Below are 14,196 nucleotides of genomic sequence, written 5' to 3' on the forward strand. Positions count from 1 at the left end.
GTTCTAGCTGTACTTACAGTTGAAATAAATCATTATTCATAGCACCTTCTGGGGAGTGTAAATTGATATGATATAACTTTACTGGGAAACAATTTGGCACATTTAGTAATTTGTCCAAAAATCTTGAGGAAATAATTTGAAAGGCAGACAAAAATCATGTATAAATATGCCATCACTGTTATATTCATAATATTGAAAACCCAAAAACAAATTAAATGTCCAAAATTAGATGAATGATTAAATAATATATAGCACGTAAAGATGATGGACTATTCTGTAGTCATTAAGAATCATATTTATAAATAATTTAGTGAAAAAAGACATTAACTTGCACCCAAAACTTTGTTAACTACACACAATTTATATATATATGGATATATATACACAAAATCATTTGAAAGGCATCTTTCATTTTGTAAGTTGATAAAAATGAAGTTATTCATACCGTTTTTCAAGAACTTATCTACTATTTACAGTGAGATATATCAGTAATGTCATATTCATCTTTCTGTTTGCAAAGTAGTGAATATCTTAACTTTTCTATTTCAAAAGTTCAGAAATATTGAAGATAAAGATACAGACTAATTGGAAAAATTGAGAAAAGAAAACATCAAAATAACAAATTTCTTTTTTTGTGTTTCAGAGAAATGGTATACACAGATAGACCTCACTTGTCTCCTCTGTGTTTTAGCAACACCCTGCATATTTAGTCCAGTGGTAAATTATTATTTATAGGTAAATTCTTTGAATGTTAGGAAAGTTCTGCGTAGTTCTGGATCCAAGAATAGACAAAATATGAAATACAAAAACACCTTAGCTGATCTTCCTCAGAGACGTACCTTAACACTCACACACAAAGTAAAATAAGAAAGGTTTACAACAAGAAGTACCAACTTCACAGTTCCCTGAATTTCAAGTGATCTTTGTCTTTCCATGGACACTCCCTGGCTAGCACAGAAGTACTTGGCATAAAGACGGTGTTGCGGCCATTGTTTGTGGCCTACTCAGAAGCCTACTCTCTACTCTCCTCCCCCACCACAGCCTTTACCTCCTAAAAGAACTCTGATTTTGTTGTATAGCAAAAGGCTATGCGCATCAACAAAGGCTGGACTAGAAAGAGAACTCGTGCTGTGTCTAAATCATTCATGGTAATAACATTCTCCTCACCAATGACATGTGACATTACTCTGATCAATGAAATGTGAGGATAAGTTTGCAGTAATAGGGAAGTAATGTCAATAACAGGGAAGGGATAGTGCCTTTTCTCTCTTATGGATATAGATATGGGGATATGTGATGTCACAGGCCCCTAACAACAATGGAGGAGCTAGTCAAACATTAAGGATGACAGAATAAAATCTCAAAAGAATGTGAGTCCTTCAAAACGCTTTTGAGATACTGAATTAACCAACTAGGAGCCACTCCAGGACCATCCTACCTTACACTTCTTCTTATGTGATGTAAAAAAGCTGATTTATGGTTTAACTTCTTCCGAGTTGGCTATTCTGTTGCTCAAAGCTAAAATAATTTCAACAGCTATAGAAGGTAAAGAAAATGTTGAGTCGGCTTCAGTTACAAGTATTATGTAAGGTCTGTGTTCAAGAAATAGACTCAAAGGACTGAGAGACAAGTTAGAGAGATAGTCAGGGGCCTGTTCATGCAGGAGTTTAGGACCTGCATTAAAGTTTTATAGTGATGAAGCCTTTAGTGTTTTTGAACAAGGAAGTGATAAGATTTGACTTTGCCGTTTTTAATACATTTTTGTGTGCTCCAATTGTTGTCTCTACCCTCCTGGGAGTTAAGTCTTCATACACCATGATGCTGATTTGCTTCCCATTCTTCTTGTCTTTTCCCTTAGCCATTTGCTTTTCATTGATCTTTTGTAATTCTTGTAATCTTAACACTAACGCTATTAATCAAAATCTAGAATTTTGACCTTATTTCTCTTCTGTTCCCTCTCCTATTTGGCCCTTGGTTCTGAGTATGCTTTTAAGGGCATTTAGTCTCTCCAAGTATAAAACTCTTTTAAATGCACGGGGTCAGGGTGAGGGCTGCATTTACCAGTGAATACCAATATAATTCAAGAATCCCTTTGCAGAGTAAATAATTAGTCTTGAATGAATTTTTACCGTAAATTGAATTTCCATACTTAGGACTGACATTTAGAAAATCCAATCTACAAGTGAATATGTTATTTCCCATTTTTAATTGTCTTTATCTCTTTTTCGTAATGTGGAGCCCTTAGATTCTTCTCCGAAGACTTAAATTTGCTACTTTTGTAGTTGAGTGAAATTTGGAGCTTGACTGAAATACAACATATTTAAAACTGAGATGTCTTTTCCTTTTCCTCTTCCCTTAAATTATGTTATGTTCTATTACGTGTCCTCTAGAATGTGCCTGCTTAAATATTTAAACAATGTTCATTAAAGACCTTTTAAATTCCGTTTCTTTGAACAAAATAAAACTAAACAGATCTGTGCATCATGAGGGCTTTGGTTTCAAGCTTGTTGGCTGTTCTACTACATTATGGAAATGGTGTTGTTGAACATCAGTTTAACTATAGAGCATTTAATAAGTTTATTGATATTATAATATCAGTGGAAAAATTTCCGTTTTTTGTTAAGACTTTGATTTACTTAAAGGTCAATGACTTGATTAAAACATGAGACATAGGCAGCAATGACCTGCCTTTCAACAGAATGCGGTGCACCTTATATTCTATTAAGACTTCATTCTCTAATTTCTGAGCATGAGGCTTTAGCAGTGATACCCATCAGGCTAATGTTGTAGTGGGGGAACCCTCCTCTTTGTCCTTCCTGTCTAGAGGCAAAAAAAGGCATTCCTTTCCTCTCTATCCTTTAAGAACTATAAATTATCTTTGTTTTACTCAAGGCACCCTGGCTGATTGACTTCTAGAAGGTAGAAGGTTAATATTTATTTTGTAAGTGGACTTGTGTATTTTCTGCCAAAGCACATATTTCTACCATTATGGAAAGACTTTCCTGCTTCTTATATGCAAACTCCAGAGCACAATTATATTACTTCAACAACACTGGCTGCATTTATTCATTTACTTACTCATTTAGCACCCACTATATAAGAAACTCTGCAAGATATTTTAATATACATAATCTTATTTATTATTCATACCAATTTGTGAAATAGTCTTTCCCATTCTTCCCATTTTACGAAGTAAGAAATTGAGTCTCAGAGCTCAGAGAGATTGTAACTTTCCTAACATTATATTGCTTATTTGGTTGTTTAAGACCATTCATATGAAACCAGTGAGGATCAAATGATAGGCAATTTTGAAAGAATAAAATTATTAGAGGCTTATTCAATAGGATTAGAAGGATGAGAAAAACATAAAAAAATGGAATGGCAAGAGAAGTCCCTGGGAACATTGATTTACTATCTTGCCATGCCCTGGTCCATGAGCAGCCTATCTCAAGAGCTATCTTCTGTGCAGTCGTTTCTTCTGTATTTACCTATTTTATTGTTCTTATCTTTCTGAAGTTCTCAGACGCTTTCTATTACCATTTTCTTTCTCTCTGAGGAGCTTCCTTTAGCCATTCTAAAAGACAGACCTAAAAGGTCTGTTAATGACAAATTTTCTTCCTTTCCTGTCATCTGAGAATGGCTCTATTTCCATTTCATTCCTAAAGCATAGTTCACCTGATACTGGATTTGGGTTGCCGGTTCTTTTCTTTCAGCACTTGAAAAATGTTGTGCCACTTCCTTCTGGTTTCCTTGGTTGCAGGTGGGATATCTACTGTCATTCAAATTGGTTTTCCTTTTATTGTTAATGCATCATTTCTCTCTGGTTGTTTTAAAGATTTTTTTTCTTTGTCTTTAGCTTTCATAAATAATTCTGATTTGTCGATGTAAATTTCTTTGGATTTATTCTGTTTATACTTCTCTCCAATTCTTCTATCTGTAGGTTTATGTGTTTCAGACATAATTTGAGAAATTTTCAATCATTATTTCTCTGAAAACTTTTTCATTCCAATACTCTGGTCTCCTGGGACTTTGATGAAATGAATATTAGATCTTTTGCCATTATACCACAGAATGTTCAGGCTCCATTCATTTTTGTTTAAGTACTTTTTCTCTTCATTGATACTGGGTGATTTCTATTGTTCTGTTTTCATATTCACTAATTTTATCCTCTGTCATCTCCATTCTACTTTTGAGACCATCCAGTAAGATTTTTTTTTAAATTTCAGTTATAGTATTTTTCAGTTCTATAATTTCTATTTTGTTCTTTGTCAAAATTGTTATTTCTTTCCTCAGAGTTACTACTTTTTTCATTTGTCTCAAGAGAATTTGTAATTGATTGTCAAAGCATTTTTATGATAGTAATTTAAAAATACTTGTCAGAGGAGGGCCAGCCCAGTGGCGTAGTGGTTAAGTTCATGCCCTCCGCTTTGGTGGCCTTGGGTTTGCAGTTTCGGGTCCCAGGTGGGGACCCACACACCACTCATTAGGCCATGTTGTGGCAGGCATCCCACATACAAAATAGAGGAAGATTAGTAATGGATGTTAGCTCAGGGCCAGTTCTCCTCACCAAAAACAAAACAAAACAAACATACTTGTCAGGTAATTTCAACATCTGATTCATTATGTTATTGGCATCAGATGATTGTCTTTTCTTGTTAAGATTATGATTTTTCCCATTTGTTTATGAGAAGTTATGTCCTATTGCATCCTAGACATTTTAGTTATCGTGATAGGAGATTCTTGACCCTATTTAATTCTCCAATTTCAGGTAGTCACTCTGCTTGGATATAGTGGTAGAGCTCTTACAATGTTGTTTTGTTCTGCTTCATTTCTAAGTGCTGGGGCTTCTTCTCTGCTGGTGCCATTTGCATGGGCTGACAGCAGTTCCTTAGGCTGCCTTATATCACTAGTTATCTGGGTAGGCAAGGGAGCAGAAGTCACTGAGCCTAGGCCTCTTAATGCCCTAGGTAGAGGGCAGGGAGAAGCAGGAAGCTGCTGATCCTGTCACTGCCAGTAGATTAGCCTACTGCTAGCACATCAGTTGAGGGGTGGGGCCTGTAGTGTTTGGAAGTTTTGCTGCACCACCAGTCATGGTGGTCCTCTGCTCACATTGCCCTGGTTATAAAGTTGGAGCTGTGAGGCCTGGCATTTCCTACAGTCAGCAGATGAAATTACTGCCAGCCCAGGATGTGAGTGGAAGCTCACGGTTCCAGTCTTCCTTCTGTGGCTGTTGCTGGCTGATTGGGCAATTGCTGGGGGCTCAGTTATGAAGCCAGGGCTCAGTTATGAAGCCAGGGCTCAGACTTCCTACTATCTCTCTTTTGGGCTTGATTTCTCAGTCCTTTAGCCAGAGAGAGCATGCTTTCCTTTCTTTCTTTCCCTCCCTTCCTCCCTCATCTTCCATTCGTCCTTCCTTCCTTTTCTTCTTTCTATTTTTGTTACAGGCGTCTCTAGCGCCTAGTCTAGGAGTATATGAGAGACAATAAAAAGACCCAGGAGACTTATATTGTCATTCCTCAGTTCCTGAGGTTCCTATCCTGCCTCCCCCTTCCAGCTGTCAGAGTCCTTTTATCATTGTCTGATGGAGAATTTCAAGGTTATTTTGTTGCATTAAAGGGAAGAATCAGGGAATAGTAAATCTCTGCCATCTTGTTCTAGAACCATAAGTCTTTCCAAATCCTATTCTATCAATATGCGTCTGCTGAGAACTTTGGCTTTCTATCTGAAATGTGTATATCACTCATATAGGTCACCATTGGTCTTTATATAATAGCTGATAAGAGGTAACACCACACCTCTACCTGTGTCTGCCATAGTGTGTTGTTCAAAAATATCTGTGATTTAGCCTCTTTTTCCGGAAGAGAAGGACTTACAAAGGAAATGAGAATAGTGGCTAGGAGGAACCTAAGATTAAAAAATGTTGTGAAAGTGTATACTTACGGCACTCCTGGTAAGGGGTTAGTTTTATAGGATGAGTAACCTGCCCTTTGTGAGCATCACTGTGTTCTTTGTCGTGTGCTTTGTTTACTTTTGTTTCCTTTTCTCCCTCAGAATTCTAAAGGGATAAAGTTCTCTTGGAAAATATGAGTCTACTTAAGTTATGCTAAATTAGAGAACTAGAGAACTAGAAGAACAAGCATAAAGACGAATATATCTGAAAGATACAAGGAAAGATCAAAATATTTATTGACTTTCCTGCCTTCTACTGAGATCAGCAACAGGATCAAGCTACAGGCTTAGAAAAACTTAGAGAAAAAACCCCAAATGCCATAATCCTGTGTTTCTCATGAATGTGATACATCTCCCCTCATTTGTTTCCCTTAGGCATGAGCTCTTAAGGGCTGCTGACCTTCTGTCTTTATAACAACAGTCTTCAGTTATTGAGCAAACACATCCTCTTTCTATTAATGAGGTTTGATGTCTTCATCTTCCCTTCTCCTTCTCTCATCTCTATAAGCTTGATTGCCTTCTCAATTACAATGAAACCACACCACACAACACAACATGACAAAATAATCTCACCTCAACCAATTTCTACAGTTGTGTTCTAACTCTCCAAGAATGTGAGCCTAATGAATTGGGATGGGCTGTAGAAATCAAGGTGTCATAATAGGCAAAGGATTGATCTAGGGAAAATCAGCATATTAGAGAACACTGTAAGGATGCTCAATCAAATCATGGCATACATTAGCCATCCTTTTCTAGATACACTGGAAAGAATTCTGAAGAACACCGTGAATAAACTCCTTCATGTGTTTAGAAAAGAGTTTTGAAAATTTCTATGTGAATAGGAGGAAATAATGTGTGGTCATTCCTATGAAAATGACAGCATCACATTTCTTTCAGAGGTACCAATTCTTTTAAGTTTTATTCAGCCCTGAGTAAATTATAGGTATTGAATTATAGGTATTGAATTGAACAGGAATTGAATTAATTTCTAATAAAATAAAATAGAATTATAGTATTTTACTCTGTTCATCTTCCAACCTATTCTCCAGAGCCAGAATTACCATTTTAAAAGGCAAATAATTGTTACTTCATCCAACTTCTCATGTCTATTTAACAGTCTATCATTTTTCTCAGAATAGAGACTAAATTTGTAGCTCTCACCTAAATAGACCTGCATAGTCTTGTTCCCAACTTCCCCTCCTGTCTCATTAAGTCACAGAATTCTTTTCTCTTTTCCATCCTGCCGTACTGGTCATCCCTACGCACTGTGCATCCACTTGCCGTGGGGCTGATGCCCACGCTGTTCTTGCTGCCTGAAACGCCTTAACATCGTCCCTCTCCTCTTGGCCTAAATAAATGATGCTCCTCTTTCATGTCTCAACCCAATCTTCACATCTTCAGGGAAGCCCCTGACCTCCTCAACTAGGTCAAATCCTCCTATTATGGACAATATTTACACCCTGCAACTCTTGATTATAGCATTGGTTATAGTCCCAATTTTAAAATTACAAATCTAAATATTTGATTGCTATCTTTCTTCCTGATTATACTAAATTCAAAGAGATCAAGGACCATAGTTGTTTTCCTATAATTGTACCCCCAGAGTTTAGTGCAGTACCTGACACAGAGTAGGTGCTCAGAAAATATTTTCTTTATAATTTCTATTATTAACCTATAAAAAAACTAATAAACTCAGAGGATATGCTATAAAATAAATTATACAATGTATGCCAAAGTTCAAGATAAATCGCTAGAAGACTATCCATCTTTCTGTGTTCTCATCCCATCCTTGTTTTATATGGAGACTGATAGTGGTCAGAGAGGTGAAGGATCTGACCCACCCAAAGTCACAAAGTCTGTCTGTAATTCAGGCACAATGTGAACAGAAAGCTCTTGAGTCTATAATGGGTAGTTCTTATGAGTTTTTTAGACATTTCCAGGGTAGTGGCTTGCTGATAGTGTTTTTATTTATCTGCTCACTCCTTCTATACATAAATATACTAATTTTTCTGATTGCTCTAAGTCAAGCACTTCTCACTAGCAAGAAATTTAAAATCTTTGGCACACTCCCCTTAATTGACACACTTTCCACCTTATCTAATGTGCTGCTCTGGAGGGAGTGACTTACAATAGCATTGCTTTCAGTATCCTATTTGCCTAACCTAGAAAAGGAGGTAAACTGTCTTCGTATTTTATATATTTTAAAGAGACACTATGGATCTCTTCCAAAAGCCATATTTTCATTTTATTTATTAACTGGCTTTAATTACCCCTCTGGGGAAAGCTGAATGATGGCCAAATTCCAACACAGATAGTCAGCAGAACAAATTATTGTAACCTTAGTGACATGCTGGGTGCCACTTTTTTCCTTCTTTTGAGATATTTTTTTATTAGAACTGGAGGATACAATAACCTAAAGTTATTCTAGCAAAAATTGGTCTCTAGAGTTCCTGACATCTCACAATTCTGAAGCTGTCATATTTCTCTTCCCTTTTTGCCTCCTTCTTGAAAGACAAGAAAACATCAAATGGATCAGAACACCACTGGCATGATCGTATTGGTTTTTGGCCTATGAGGTCCCTAAAGGGCTGTGAGGGGCATTAATATGTTGACCGGAATGAGGGACAAGAGGCCTGACTCATCTCCTATCCCTTTTCTTTGCTCTGGTCCTCAGTTTCCTCATCTATAGGAGGGAACCAGGTCATCATGATTTATATGGTTGCTTGAAGCGCTAGTATTTAATTAACTACTTAACATTTATTTTTATTTAATTTAACCTTTTTCAGGGTACAAAGGTTAATTACTATGGAATATTTTTTTAAAAAATGAATGGGATACAGATCACCCTGACATTATTATTAAAATTTTGCACCTGAGTTTTACATGGCTGAAAGGTTGATTTATTGATGTGCTTTCTTTTCTATAGAATTTAATGATTTGCACTAGTATTTGGAAAGGAGACAGTTACACCAAGTTACATAGAGTCATGCACCACATAGCGACATTTCAGTCAACTATGGATCACATAAATGACAGTGGTCCCATAAGTTTAGTACCATAGAGTCTAGTTGTGTAGTAGGCTATACCATCCAGGTTTGTGTAGGTACAATTCTATGATGTTCGCACAATGACAAAATTGCCTAATGATGAATTTCTCAGAAGACACTGCCATCATTAAACAATGCATGACTATAAATAGTAATGGAGTATTAGAGGCAGAGCTAGACTGAAGCAAAAGGATGAATGAAGGAGGATATAGTCATCCATATGAGTTTGTGTTCCACTTTTACTTCCTGCCCTGCTCTGGTGGCCAGTATCCCTTTATTCTCCATAGTAACCCTCTCACTCTGTGGCCTCTGGTCCCTTTGTTCTATCCTATATGTCTGGAGTTCCCAGGTGTAGTAGGCTACTCAGACCTATCATCCCCTAAAATGATGCATGGTCTAGGTTCTCTTTTTCATTCATCAAGATTCACGTGTTCTTTGTTTCTTTCACCATAGGTCCCCCTGTTCTGCTTTTCAAAGTAGCAACTAGATCATATGACAAACATATTTATGTTGTTGATATTTTAGTGAGATGGCTAGCTTTCCTACTTTCTTACATTTACATTTAGAGTGGATGTGTGACCTGAAAGAATGACTGCACTTTTGCCGTTTAACGCCTCATAGAAACTCTAATGGGAAAATCTCATGCCAAGTAGAAGGGTTCAAGTGCAAGCTGACAGTAGAGGATTTAGGCCTGGTAACTTTTAGGAAAGCTCTTAGTATCATGTAAAGACCCAAACCAGAAGAACTACAACTTTAACATACATAAAAATGGTCAGAAGGTTGACTCTTAGACTTTGCATGTGTGACAGGGATGATTATGTTTTGAAATATTTCTGGATATACTCCCCTATCCTGAAATTTTCTTGACACATGACTTTCTTTTTAAAAAAATAAATAAATAACGTCTTTATTGAGATGGGTTTCCATCTTTTGAAGCAACAGATTTTGGTGCTTCAGCAGAACGGAAGCCACCTAAAACAAAGAAGTCATTTCTCACCTTTGACTATCAAATTCTGTTTTCTTGTTTATTTTAGATGACAACATATTGTTAAAGCCTTACTTAGAGAAAGGCAAAGCATGTACCCTACTCCCTTCCAGCAGATGGCTTGGAAAAGACACACTAATGAAAAATGGGCCATATATCAGGACCTCTCCCTAATGCCCCACCCTAGGCCCTTCAGGGTGACTAAGGGTGGGAAGTTGCTTACAAACAACCACTAGAAAGTTTGAGAACACTGGGGCTAGTGGCCAAATTTCCATGGTCAAGGGTACACTTATTGTTTGCAGCTGATCTCCATTCTGATTGGTCTATGCTTGTCTATCACTTTTGCCAGGGAATACTAGGAGTAAGCTGGATTCCTTGGGGCAGCCCCACATGAGCTAGACAGAAGTTGGGTAGAGAGCTGCAACAGATTTATTGAGGCAGTGCTCAGGGACCCACACGGCCTGAGTGTGACATGCAGGAATCCCAAAGAGAGGCAAAGGTGCTGGTAGAGGTGGACTGGAAAAGACCTGAGCTCAGAATAAAGAGACTGTGTTGGGAAGGACTTTGAGACCCAAAGGCAAAGGGGCAAGTTCATGGACTCCAACAGAAAGTGCCTATTTATTATCGCCCCACTTGCCTATGTTCAACACACCTCAAAGTCAACCAGTCCAGTAACAGAATCAAATGGTTGCCAGGGGCTGAGTGGAGGGGGAAATGAAGAGTTACTAATCAAAGGGCATAAAGTTTTAAGCAAGATGAATAAGCTCTAGAGATCTGATGTCCTTCATTGTACCTATAGTCAGCAATAATATACTGTACCCTTAAAAACTGGTTAAGAGGGTAGATCCAATGTCAAGTGTTTTCATGAAAATAAAGTAAAATTAAAAAAAAAAAATTAGGGCCAGTCGGTGGCATAATGGTTAAGTTTGTGTGCTCTGCTTCGGCAGCCTGGGGTTCACAGGTTTGGATCCTAGGCTCGGATCTAAACACTGCCCATCAAACCATGCTATGGAAGTGTCCCACATACAAAATAGAGGAAGATAGGCACAAATGTCAGCTCAGGGACAATCTTCCTCAAGCAAAAAAAGAGGAAGGTTGGCAACAGGTGTTAGCTCAGGGCCAATCTTCCTCACCAAAAAAACCCCACAAAACCAGTCTAGACCCTTGGTTAAAATGATCAAAGAGGACACAGAGGATACTGTGGGATTTAGAAGATTAGAGGAGGGGATTCTACTGTCATGAGATCACATAAGCCACACCTTTCCCCCATACCCAGATGCGACTTCTCGAAAGAGAGTAAATAGGGCAGAACTTTGAATGATCAAAGCCTGACCTAAGTGCACCAAGCAGAGGCTGTGTTATTTAAAGATATTTCTTAAACTATTTCTTCAAATTAGCACTAAATTGCTGAATTGAACTAAAATTTATTCTTCCCTGTCCCCAGCTACCCATTAGTCAGAGGCTCATGAGAAAGCCAAACCTGGCGGTCTAATGGTTAAGATTCAGTGCTCTCACTGCCTCAGCCCGGGTTCCTTTCCAGCTCAGGGACCCACACCACCCATCTATAGGTTGTCATACTGTGTGTTGCTGTGATGCTGAAATCTATGCCATGGTTATTTCAAATACCAGCAAGGTGACTCATGGTGGACAGGTTTCAGCAGAGCTTCCAGATTAAGACAGACTAGAAAGAAGAACCCAACCAAGCACTGCTGAGAAAATTCGCCATGAAAACCCTATGCACAGCAATGGAGCGTTGTCTGATACAGCATCGGAAGGTGAGAGGATGACGCGAAAGACCAGGCAGGGTTCTGCTTTGTTGTACACAGGGTCACTAGGAGTCAGAATTGACTGGACGACACTAAGAACAACAAAATGAAACAAAAAATATGAGAAAGAAGAGATGAACTATAGAGAAATCAAGCAGCTATCTGCTCCTTGAACACCTGAGTGTGATGTGAATATGTTTGGCCCAAAAGTCCATGTTTTTTCTTCACTGGTATTTTCTACAGAAGTTCCCAGGCTCAAGTAGGGCCTACTGAACACAAAATACAATATTTTAGACTGCCTTTTGTCTCTGATCTGAAAAATTATTTTATCATGAGATAAGTTAATGACAAATACCTAAAAATAGATAGGTGATAGTCCTAGAGGGCAGAAACTGAATTTACAATTGCTGAGTACCTCACCAAACACACACACACACATACACACACACACCCTTACATACACATGAGTGTGGTATCTAGAAAAGTGCTTGGTACATAGTAGGCATTTAGTCACTGTTTGATAAATTGTGTCGGGCAACTACACACTCATTTACACTGGACACAAATGCTTATTTTCAACAGTTTCTTGACACTCCCTTGGTAATGTAGGCATATGTACATTGTGGTTCACTTCCCTGAGCGTTTGAGATTCACTTAAATATCCTAGATCTTGTTAGAAGTCTTCAGGAATAGTAATCAAAAATGAGATCCTGGCACTTTGGTCTTATGCCAAAGAGAGTCAATCAACAGCCCTTGGTCAGAAATACCTAGGTTTTATTCTTCTGGAACATTTCCTTCGGGCCCAGTCTTCTAAAAGGAAGACTAGTTTAAAAGAATGCTTGAAGTCTGCTTCTAGCTCTGCTGGTGAGAACTGTCTTAAATTTGTACAGCCCACCAGGGGATAAGTGACAGAACCCCTTCCTTTTACAGAATGAAATGGTCGGACTTGATAACTGTTCCTCGATCTAAACCTCACTAAAAATTTCTAAACTCTGTAAATTATTTATCAGGATTTGAGGCATGTAGAGACAGAGAAAGAATGAGAGAAATGAGATATAAAACCCTAGAGCCAAAAGCAGGGTAGCTGGCAGTAAAATAAAATTTACAAAGACTTAGTTGTGTTAGGATATGCACCAACACTATTAGTATCCATTGATGGCAGTCATCAGGTTTCCAAAGATGTAGGTTCATCATACGAAACTAAGTTCCAACTACTATGTTTCCTAGATTTCATCTTCTGGCAAACAGAAGAGCCTGATGGAAGGCAGTATTCACACGGTCCTCCCCAGCTTGGAAGGGTTCTTAGGGTCAGCGGTTGTAGGGGGAAAAGAACATACAGGAGGCAAAGAATGTACTAACCCATTTTAACAGGATGAAAGCAGAGTATTAAACATTTAGAACCAAGGAAAGGAGGAACCAAAGACCAGTTCTTTGACTCTAAGAATCTTTCTCTCTTTAGATCATCTCCATATGTATTTTTTAAATATTTTGCGTTTTCTCTCCCTAATTTTGAATACCTTAGAATGAAAAGTTATAGTGGTTTTAGGGGCAATATGGGATGGGAAAATTGATTAGTTTGTGCCTATAGAAGATGAGGGTTGAGAAAAATGCAAAGGGATAGAGTGGCAGCAGTTCCTAACAAATGGTAATTGCATGCTGAGTGACTTGATCCCAGGGCCTAGGAGTAAGAATTGAGGTCTGTTTGGATTTGAGAAAGGCCCTGGTCCCAAGCAGTAAAAGGAGCCACAAGTACAATATTCTGAAAGGCTGAAATTTTAGTCCACCAGTTGAAAATTTATAATCTCTAAATTTCTTTCAGTTGTATATATGTTTCCATGTAAAATATGTCATATAATAATTTATAATCCCACTGATCTTCAGCCAAGCGAGTCCTCCAACTACGTGTTAAACTACCTTGATTCATTTCTGCATTCCCAGAGATTAGCAAATGCTGGAGAATTGTGAATAAAAGAATAAGTGTTTGCATGTTGAATGATAACTATGCCCTTCATCCTTCCTTTTCTCTAATTTATGATAAAAACTGTCCCTAACCCATGAAGATTGTTTTAATGGATGCCATCTCATGCTTAGCTGTCTGTTCTTTATGGTTTCCTTTTAACACTTGTCCATTAAACATTCGCAATAGTTCTTTCTGATTTCTCAGAATCAAGCTTTCTGAGCTTGAATTTGCATAAACCAATTCACACAATGGGATACATGAGTGAATGGGCAATTTCATCTTACACAATAGTTCACTGTAAAACAAATAAGAACAAAAGCCCTCTAACTGGTGGCGTTTCATAGTTCAAGCAGGAGGAGAGGGGCCATTTTGGCAATGTAAGAATAACATAGGGTCTCTGGAGTCAACAAGCCTCTTGCACTGCAGATGGTCCTAAGGCAGGTGAAGCAGTCCTAAGAGGGACTCCTCCCTGAGAGGGAGCGGGGTGTC

This window comes from Equus caballus, chromosome 8 (genome assembly GCF_041296265.1).
Source record: "Equus caballus isolate H_3958 breed thoroughbred chromosome 8, TB-T2T, whole genome shotgun sequence".
Lineage (NCBI taxonomy): Eukaryota > Metazoa > Chordata > Mammalia > Perissodactyla > Equidae > Equus > Equus caballus.